Source organism: Scardinius erythrophthalmus (assembly GCF_964197995.2).
Source record: "Scardinius erythrophthalmus genome assembly, chromosome: 3".
Lineage (NCBI taxonomy): Eukaryota > Metazoa > Chordata > Actinopteri > Cypriniformes > Leuciscidae > Scardinius > Scardinius erythrophthalmus.
In genome coordinates, this window is record NC_138223.1 from 25,049,694 (window position 1) to 25,061,461 (window position 11,768).

Here is an 11,768-nt window from a genome sequence, read left to right on the forward strand (position 1 = left end):
ATTGTCAGCAGTTTTCCGGTGATCCTCACCCAACATTTTCCTCCTTCAAAGCCACTGTTGGCAGCACAGTGACTGACTTCATGTTAGACCACCTCAGGAGAAAATGTCTGTATTTTTAAATGTCTCATTGGTCTAGTTTAGTGGTTCTCAAGGCGGGCATTCAGAGAACAACGGGGGGGGGGGGGGGGGGTTATATGGCATATTTTAACAAGATTTTCAAATGGATAAAGAAAAAAAACTGCCAAAATGTTGGCTTTATTAAACTATGTAAGGGACCTGGATAATGAGGCGCTGGCCCAATAAAGCTTGAACACCACTGGTCAAGTTGGTGTGTAACAATACGGTCAATGGTACATTAAAACATGATGATTGATCCTACACTGAAGTTGCTTGCAGGCAATCTTTTATCAAAGGATGAAAGTAAAAAAAAAAAAATATGAATTGAGAATTTCTTTATGCATGAAAGGTACATACCATATAGAATATCATCAAAAGAGCAATTGATTTCACAGTTTTTTTTCTTTAAAGCCTATGCCTTTGGCGCAATAGTTCTACTCAATGTATGATAACTTGATTAATGTTATTTTGCTGTTGTTGTTGTTTCTCTCTCTCTCTCTCTGTGTGTGTGTGTGTGTGTGTGTGTCTCTGTGTGTGTAGGTCTGTGTTTTATGACAAAGTGTGTTTGTTGGGTGAAAACCTAGTGTTCTGGAAGAGCGTGTTGATTTGAAACATGTATGAAGTGTTTTGGTAGTTTTAGTGAATTTTGAATGTGAAATAAACTTTTGTGCCGAGTTGAAAGTTGGTTAGGAGAACTGTGGGAAGAGTAAAAAAAAAAAAAAAAAAAAAAAAACCATGACCTGTCCTACTGATTGTAAAAAAAACTGTAACTTGAACCTTGAAACAGCTGTAAAAAAAAAAAAAAAAAAAAAATTAATTGTTTTACTCTGCCTCAGAGTAAAAATATATGTAATTAAAACACTCAATGTGACCTGTTGTCTTAAAATTGTGAACTTATTTCTTTCAACTGTGACTTTATATCTTGTGCAGAACATGAAAACACATTTGCCTTACAATAAGTTTCCTGGGCCCCCTGTGTTTTTATTTTATTATTATTATTATTTTATTGGTGGGGGTGGGGTATGTGTGTGTATATATATATATATATATATATATATATATATATATATATATATATATATTGTGGTCAAATGTGACTAAACATTTTTGCATTTAACAACATTTAACATTACATAATATTTAAAGTGCTATGTGTTGGATTTAGGGTGCTAGGATCACACAATGTATAGTGAAATACTGCAAACAAATGGCAGGATATATGTTTCTATCAGTCTAGATCTGGATAACTGCTTCACATTTGCTTGGCCTTGAGGAGAAGGAAGAATACTTTTACGTGTACTCATATGCATTGTTTACGATCTTTCTCTTGACCTCTTCCGCTTTAATTAGGTTTCATTCTATTTCACCTTCAACTGAAATGTCAATATGCACTGTCTCCAGGGCAACAAGGAAGTTATTCATCATTCAAAGGTTTCGTTGGCATTAACAGTATTTATTTGGTTTTATTGTCCTGTCAGCAAGCAAAACCTCCACAATGTTAGTAAAGATTGCTAATGTCACACCACTACAACCTCGTTTAAATTTTATTGGCTCCCCAGACCCATATTACTGTCGCTGACTCCCTGTAGAGTAGAAGGGGAAACACACATGCACACAGACACCCATAGACACACAAGCTACCATTAAATTGGCAACATCCATAACCACTTTGTCAGAGGCTGCAGGCAGGCCGCGCAGAATATAGGCTCATAAATGAGCCATGTTTCACTGGAGCGTGGAGTCATGAAGCCTAACGTCTGCTGCCACCACATGTGTCACAATTACTATCCAATCAATGAAGCCACTGTCTGATGATCCTAGGAAAAGGATTGATTAGACTTTCATTTTCCCCAAGAGATGGGGCCTGTAGTTTCTCTCTCTGTCCTGAGGGGTCTGGCAAGATGGCAATGGGTAGGAATTATTTCGGGATAAATGGCCTCCAACGGTGTTTGTGAGCGAAAACCTCAAAGTGAAACACTAAGAGATATTACAAATGGCTCAGTATTGGATTTTGACGAAGCTGTAGGCTTCTGTAGATAGGCTTTATTTAACACAAATCTCTAAAGTATGAATATACATCACCGCCCATGTGCCCTTGAAGCTGTGACTGTACTTAAAATTTTACATAGAGTCTCTCTCTCTGCACTGTAAATGATTATGGAAAATATAGCACAATCATTCTCACAGACATGGGTTAAGCCAGAAATTCCCTCAAACTTTTACCCAAAGGACAATCACTTTCTCATCAGTCTCTGAAAAAGTCCCAGGCTGCAGGCAGTCTTGTCTCTGTGTTATTGCTTTGGTTCTCTTTGTTAAAGACATATTCGGCTTGTGGCCGAAAGATTGGATACTTTTCTTAATTCATTTCATTTCTGTACAGACAAATTGCCCCGTGAGCACCGTTTGGAGTTTTTGCATGTAGGAGGCAATCATAGAATCATTAGGGATTTTCACACTTCGCTTAACTCTGGGTTATCATTTTTTTTAACCTGCTGTTAACTCCAGGAAAGGCAAACTTTCACACTTGTAATTTTACCACAGGTTGTAACCTTTTTTCTGTTTTGTTTTTTGCGGGGTCTGCATTGTGGTGTTGAAGATGCAGTGTGAAGCAGTTGTTTAGCATCAACCAATCATAAACTGAACAGCTTGACTAATTAAATATTCATGTGCTTTGTACTGTCACAGAGACTTTCACATGTTGTACTCTGTTTCAGCATTTGAGAGAAAATTGTCACACAAAATGTCAGACAGTGATTCTTTTATTCTTACATTTATGGTCCAAAAATTATATTCAGATTTCTATCTAAGAGTGTAAAATTAACACTGAAGCAGTGTTAAAGTTAATGAGATAATTAAGTGATTAATTGAGTGATTATTGACCATTATTGAACATACCTGATGTTAACCAGCAGAATCACCAAAGGAGAAAAATCAAAAAATTTAAGTTGCCATTATGGAGATCAGTGTTTGCTGTAGTTGGGTTTAGTCCCCTGTAGTCCCTTGACTTTTAATATTAGATTTTGTTTGGGCTGCTTGTTCAGTGTTCCTTTAAAGTCCAACTGAAATCAAAATTGACCCTATTTACTTTGTTAGCGCATATTACTAGTCTTGTGGTGAACAATTAATCCGTGCAAGTTAAAACACAGAAAAAAATAGTTTGCCATCGCAATCTTTAATCAAAGTCTGAAAAGTTACTTCCGGTCTGGAATGGCGTCCCTTCTCTGATGACGTAGGTTTGAGGACTTGGGTTGGGAAACGCTTAACCACTCCCCTCAAAATCGTTAGTCTGTAATGAGCGAGAGATGGAGAGGAGGAGCGCTAGAGTAAAACCCTGCCCTCTGTTCAATATTCCGTTTCACTGGGAAATACGTCACAGCACTGGAGAAAAGTCGTTTGCAACTTCCGGTTCACGCGGACTTTAACACTCTTGAGTGTGGTCTCCTTCCCAGGAGAGTTCATTTAACACTGCAGTTTTTGCTCTCTCTCTCTCTCTCTCTCTCTCTCTCTCTCTCTCTCTCTCTCTCTCTCTCTCTCTCTCTCTCTCTCTCTCTCTCTCTCTCTCTCTCTCTCTATCTCTCTCTCTCTCTCTATCTCTCTCTCTCTCTCTCTCTATCTCTCTCTCTCTCACTCCCTCTCTCTCTCTCTCTCTCTATATATATATATATATTGAAATATGTCTCAATGTAATTTGTCCATACAATTAAAGATGTTGGTTTGGACCACACTTATTTTCGTCAGCCTAGACTAACACGTTTTTACATTTGCTTTACATAACCAACTTTATCTATGGCTTTTCTGATGTAGAAAACATGTGAATGTATCTCTGAAGGGACTTTTCGATGCCATTTTCTTAGACAAATTAGGTTTCTTTTTATCTTTAATGCAGTTCTCAGCTGAGGACACATCTTGTGAGAGTGGGCGTGTGGCTTCTGTTGCAGCTTCGGTTGCTCTTCTGTGTTGAGGTATGTGAGAAGGGCAGCTTGCCATCTCTGCTCAGCGCTGCTGCATATGCTTCTGCCAGAGACAATCTGCATGCATACGAAACAAAATAGATCCTGTCATAAACCTCTTCTGCTCTCTCTCTCTCTTTCACTCTCTATTGCTCTTGCTTACTCTGACAGAGAAGACCTGCTTTGTGGTGTTGTGGCATTGTGCTGACTTTAAAAAAGAGATAAGATCTGACAGAGAACAGAGGCGTGCGTATACAGTACACACACATCTAGTGCTTTTGTCCACAAACACCATACTTTCTAGTACAGAATTGTAGGTCATATAACACAGACTAGAACTCACAGGTAGACACACAATTCCAACATAAATACAATGATCAATGGTTGCTATATATGAACTAAAATCATCATAAAGTATTACAATAATATTCTTAAACAATGTAACCTATTTTGATAGTTCCTTTCCCAGAGTACTTTTCTTTTCTTTATTTTCATGCATGTATTTTGACTTTAATACGGCCTGTGCATATCATTACTTGTTATAACTGAATGGTCCAAGATAATCACTCATATCTGTAGCATGTTATACAATAGGCTATATGTTTTGATGTTTATCCGTTTAGCTATTTTCGATGTACAGTAGGATATCATGTTGATTAGTTTTTTTAATTGTGCAATATTAGATAGGTTAGGTTTATGGTAAATGTGTACTATAAATGTTAATCAGGGTAATCCCAAAAACGTTTTTTTTTTTTTTTTGTCTATTGGGATTTTCTAATTAATGAATAAATTTAGTGACTGATTCACTGAGACAGGACTGAAAGTATTTTGATGTCAACATGGTATATGTGATATCAACATGGTGGCGACCCATAGAATGCAACCTGCTCCATGCTCTATCTAAAAAAGAATAATACTTTTTAGATAGAAACGTGTTGGGCAACGATTAATCGCGATTAATCGCATCCAAAATAAAAGTTTGTGTTTACGTAATATATGTGTTTACTGTGTATTATAAGAAAAAAGAGAAGAAAATCACACACACAAAAAAAACATACCACTCTGAAAATGTCCTGTGAAATCTGTCCATGCATGAAATACGTTCTGGATGATTCTCTTGTTCGTTAATAATCTTAAGTCTGAATCAGGCTTGAATTGGTTTGAAATTGATGCCATCCTTAATGATGAAACTTGCAGTTATGGTAATGCTGTGACATTTCTCAAACACTTGCTAAGCAGTGCCAATCACAACACACTGGGCCAAGTAACCAATCACAGCACATTTCGTATTTCGGAAGGAGGGGCTTCATCGAAACTGGAATTATACAATGCGTTCAAGCCATATAGGGGAGAGAGGTGCTGTAATAATGTAAAATATGTGAAAAATAATGTGTATTTTGAACACTCAAGCATGAAAGCATATTCTGGTTGAGCCCAAAAACAAAACCAAGACTTTAATAAGACCCCTTGAATCATATCATGCATTTATGCCAATAGGTTTCAGTAGAAAGTCCAAGACCTTTGACTCTACTGAAAGAATGAGAACTAAATGTAACACAAAATGCAGTGACTTGACCTTTAATGCATGTCAGCTGACTCATTTCTGTTTTTATTTCTGTTTTTATGGTACAAGACAACATTGCAAAATGAAACAACTGAGAAGAACTAAGTCTCATGAGCTATGGAAGAGTCTTTTTTTCTACAGTTTTTTCCCTCATCCTCGTGCAGCTGATGCTTCTGTATCTCAGCAAGGGCACCGCTTCTGAAAGATGTTCATTTTATGATGAAACAAGAACAAAGCTTCATCTTTATTTTGCGTGTCATGCCCCATGATTTCAGGCACCCTGCATACAAATAATAAAAATATGTCATACAGAGGCACCCTGGATGTGTAGAGCTCTGCCTCAGGGTTCATGGTGACAATAAATCATGGGATTAAACTTGCCCTCTGCTGTGTAGAAGATGAAAGCACAGAAACGGAGAGTAAAATTAGACCAGGATTTGTGATGTAGATGTTGTGTCTGATTGAACATTCCCCCCTTGGATACTCTTTGAGTCTGGCACGTGAACTAGAGGGGACCTTTCAATATAAACCAAAGCCTGCAGCAATAACTATATCTAGGTTGAAAGCACCCCTCCTCTACATGCTCACACACAGCACACACACACACACACACACACACACACACACACACACACACACATTTTTATTTAACATCTGAGAAATCCTTCTCACACTCAGACATTTCAGACACGCTTTATTGAACAACTTAAATATCACATTTTCTTTCATCCACCAAACAGACACTGCCCAGGGCGTTGAGATTGTTATTGGCAGGATAGTGCATCTCTGAAGCTGTTTAGTGTGTGTAAGGTTGTCTTGCTTTCTCGGTGTAATGAGATCTGGGCAGGAATTGGACCCTCGGCTTGATGCACTTTGGTGAGTTATATCCATCACCAAAACTGGGTTACACATTTCCATTTCAACAGTGCAGCATCCCAGCTGGGGGGAAACCCCATCTAACATGATCCTGCAAATGATTTTACTGATTTTAAATGATTCTCTCTCTCTCTCTCTCTCTCTCTCTCTCTCTCTCTCTCTCTCTCTCTCTCTCTCTCTCTCTCTCTCTCTCTCTCTCTCTCTCTCTCTCTCTCTCTCTTTTTTAGCATGAGTACTGTATGTTTTCTTATTTTTTATAATTAATAGATTTATTTCATACTTCTGGAAGGTAACATTTTAGTTTCTGGTTCTGATTTTACAGTCGGTCCCCAGTAGACTTATGGTAGATATCCTGTGTATAGATTCACCATCTCATTTGCTAGGGGATCCAATGCATGATCCAGATGTTTCAGTCACTACAAGGGTGAACATAAATCATTCAGACAGCATGTGAATCTGTGTATATTCGTGGACATGCAAGCAGTACTTCTGCTTAAAGGATAGTTCGCCCAAAAATGAAAATTCTGTCATCATTTACTCACCCTCAAGTTGTTCCAAACCTGTATGAATTTCTTTTTTCCTGCTGAACACAAAAGAAGATATTTTGAAGAATGTTGCTAAACAGTTGATGGGCCCCATTGACTTCCATAGTATGGAACAAAATTAACTGTTTGGTTACCGACATTCTTCAAAATATCTTCTTTTGTGTTCCAAAGATGAATGAAAGTCTGACAGCAACTACATGAGGGTGAGTAAGTGATGACAGAATGGTATACTTTTGGTACACTATCCCTTTAAATTGCTGTTCACTGAAAACCTCTTCTTGCTGCATTCATTCATTCATTCATGAGTTTTCAATATATCAGTTGGTTCAGTTCACAAAACTGGTCTAATTGATTTCTATGTCTATGAATCAGACTGATCTGGTTCTCATTTGAACAGCCCACTGGAAGAGAAGGTTATCAGTAAATAATGACTTAAATTTGAGTCCGCCTTAACTACATCTAAATCCCTTCATCTTCCTCTCTATATCTTTTATTTGTGTTAAAGGCGCATACAAACTCTCCCAGGGCCATGCTTTCAGAAACCTTACTGTATCACTTTGACTCAGTCACATAACACATATGATGGACAAGCTATAACATCGTTACTCTCTTTCCTGAATTTGTGTAATCATTTCTTCTTATATCACTGATTAATATCAATGATACACTTAATAGTGACTCCACAAAGAAAAATCAATAAATCCATATTGTCATAAATCCAGCACAGCCTGCAGTGTGAGTGTGGCCACCACGTGCATTCAAGTTCAGTCGATTAGAGATGTCCCACAGAATACAAATCAGTTGATCCTCAACCAATCGCAAAAATGTGAGAAACAAATGTGTCTGTTATCAATCTATATTCCCCAGTCAGGCATGTGGGGAACTTCAATCTACACCCAGCAGAATCTTATCAATGAATCTGCCTCTGCAATATGCTGGGAAGGTTATTTTAATCTTTGATGATGAAACAACTTCCTCAAGGGGAACATTCATTAAATATTTAAAAGTCTCTCCCTCTCTTTTTCTTTCTGTCTCTATGAGGGGAAAACAGACTTGCTTTCTTGACTTACTGGTGACAGGGATTTTTAACATATTCCTGTCAAACAAACATATTTCTAACATTTCTTACCCACAAAATTAACCGTAAACATGAATTACTCCTAAAATTAGAGGAAATAATTGCTTTATCAGGACAAACCCTAACCACAGCTTATCTGAAAATCTGGCTGACAGAGGAATATTATTTCAAATACTATTTACTATGTTGAGAACATGTTCTACATGATGAAATCAGAGCATGTCTTACGTCTCATAGTGGAATCCGTTAAAAAATATAGTTGAAACTACACTGCCTGCAGAAACATCACTTCACACAATTTATTTCATACCTTTATTTTAGAACAGCCATTTGGGTGGTACTTGTCTATATGAAACAAAATAAGCGAGTAGTTCCAAATCTTTCCATAACCATAACTGTTTGGGCTTTTGATTATGAAGTCAACTCTGCCATCAAGTGGCAGCAAAATAGAAAAAAATATATATATAACTGGTTCCACACAGTTAAGATTTGTTCGAACTATCCCTCTTTTTCCACAAAATAAAGTGAGGGGTAGATTCTGGAATCCACTGCTGCTTCAATGTATATGTAATGAGTGATTATAATTAAGGTATTACAGTTTTTCTCGATTGCTAAGACACATTTCTTGAAAGCTGCTCTCCTTTTCTCTAAACTGTGAACACAAAACCCAATTTTCAAGCTACATTCACAAAACCTCAGACTCTTCTTGCAAAACCAAACTTTCACCTCAAAACAGTTCAATCGGTGCTCAAAACTGAACTATGTTGTCAAATCGTGCCCCGAGTCAATCAAAATTAAAAACACTACTGAACACTCACTAAACACTACGTAGAAAAATAGAAAACACAATGCTCAGGACATGAAGTTGGAGAAATAAATGTTTATTGTTCACTGTTGGCTAAATATATGTTGCAAAACCAAAAAAAACAGAAATCTTGTGCATTTACACATAGCATTTGTAAAAACAAACAGAAATCGTATGCGTTTGCCACTTGTGTACACAGTAAGCCCATGTAAAAATAAAGTACAAAAATATACAAATAAGTGCATTACTCAGCCATACGGACCATATCAACAATTTTGGTCTCTTGGTGTGGGGAGAACATACCTGTCCTCCCACCCCCATGTGGCAGCCTTTCAATTCTACAAAAAGAGAACATGGAGTTACAAAAAATAAACATGGAATACTAGGCCTACAAACAGTTAGATCAACCCTCCTTTACAGTACTACAGTACATTGGTACAGTGATGTACTGAAACATATATTTACTTACAGTATACTGTGGTACAGTATATAGTATGTCATACAGTAATTACTGTCAACATTTACATACTGTACTATAATGTCAAAAAAAGGTAATTACCTGTTCTCTTATCTAAATCTTCGGATTATGGTGGACACAGTGAATCTACTGGTGTTTGGTTGTACCCATTGTCCAGCCTCCCTCGTGCTCATACCATGGACAAGAACATGGTCAATCACAGTAGCTCTGATTTCATCAGATATTACTGTTCTTTGTCTTCGCTGACCACCTCGACCACCTCGACCTCCTCTCACACGAACTCTTCCTCTCAGATTTCTATCCATTGTAGGGCCTCACAAACCAGTGCTCTCTGAACTGGCTTACTGTATATGTTCCCCCACATCATTAGCCACAAGTGTGATCAGTTTTGAGTTGTTGTGTTCAAGTGGTGACAACTGTGCTTTAATTGTGTTTGACTTTTGTCACCTGTGCTCACCATTATGCAGCACGGGTGCATCACAATGAAAATGTGTTGGCAAGTTGTGTCTAAACAGGTGAAAAGTGCTTATGGTTTTGCCAAAAGAGTGATTGATTCAATCAGTGGGTTCAGGCAACTGAGCATTTGGTTCAGACAATAGGGTTTAGTGTTTTAGCAATTGAGAAAAACTGTAATCAATATTCTTCCTTCCAAATATCAAATGAGTGGAAGGACTTGTCTAAGCTTATGAGATTTTACTTTGTTATAGAAGTTACCAGTGTGATTACTGAAATGTTCTCATAATGTATTTTCTAATGTCTGTATGTGATATCTGAATGCAGAAACAGCTTGCTCATTTAGTCTGGCTTCCAGAAATGAAATATGGACTCGTTTTGTGTTTGAGAAATGTCTTCAACATGTGTCAATACATACAGGCGCATTTGTTTTTCAAGGGTACCCTGACGACTACAAGTCACAAGGATCATTGGAACCAGTAGTTTGAGTGACCATTTACTCTGTTAGATTAAAGTGTCCTCTCCTTGAGAGAAAGAACATCTTGATGTTTTGAGAAGACTCTCCTGTTTATCGTTAGAGCCTAACCAAATCCAACCTTGAAGAAGACGTGTGTGTGTTAGTATTCTTTTTTACAGGTTAAGGAACAACAGGCATTATTGGAGATTGACAGAGTTGTTGTTCTGGACATGCTGGTGCCCAGTAACCCAAATCTGCGACCCGGAAGGTCACGATGTGCCTAACTTCAGGGTCCGAGTGTCAGATGCATAACCAATGGAGATATGCTTCAGTCTATCTGTTTATGTGTGGAAAATTACTATGTTTATCTATTTTCTTAGCCAATCAGAATCATTCAACGTAGCTTAGACCTTGGTGAAGGGTATAATTGCTGTGATCTTTGTAACTGTAACAGGGCGGTCTACGAACTCCTTGTGAGTCTTGAAGCTGACTTCTGCTGATGAAACTGCAAAATATCTTCATTAAAATTATTCTTTAATTGATTATAATTCTGACTCTTGTCTTAAATTGACTGCACTTCTGACTCCGGGTCTTAATTAATCATATCTGGTCTTTGGGTCTTTAAATCCCCTAACAAAAGTGATCAACATGGAAAAATGAGTAAACCCAATTATATTTCTTATTTACAGTGCTCATTCCACTTTTTATAGTCATACTCTTACAGTTTTATTTTTAATGACTACTATTTTTGTCATTTATATTTTGCATTTCAATTTACAGTTTTCTTAGTTTATCTTTTCCCACACATTTTGCTCAGATCCACAACGAGACTTACATAGTTGTTTCATCTCCTTCTTCTTCAGAGGTTATTGGTCAGATTGACAGTTTCTACACTCTTCTTGTTATGCATATTCATTTATCATAGAGCAAGTTTCAGAATTTATTGGATAAACAAATGAACGGATTATCATATGGCCTCTACCTTTTACCACATATACATTTCAGGCACGGGACATTTGTCCAGTTATCTAGGGTTCTTAATATCCTTACAGTTATATAGTCAGATACATTTTTCTTGATAATAACCTTAACCCTAATCTAACCCTTACCCTTTCTTAATAGCATGTATATAGAGAAAATGATTCCATTTCTATAGTCAGATTGTAGTATTTCACTAAATAAGTAGCCTACCATTGTTGCTATGGTACCAACAATGTACCATTGTCCTTTTTTTCTTCTTGCACATCTGACTTTGATACATCATATTCTACCTCCTTTAGTGTGGAAATAAGTGTAGGATATTGACTGTAGTGTGTGAATATTGTTATATTTTCTGTAATATACTGTAATAATTTAACAGTATTTTCTTTCAGCAGCTCTTTTCTTTCAGCCAAGAATACTATTGAACCACACCATCATGCTCACACATACCATTTGACTTGGAG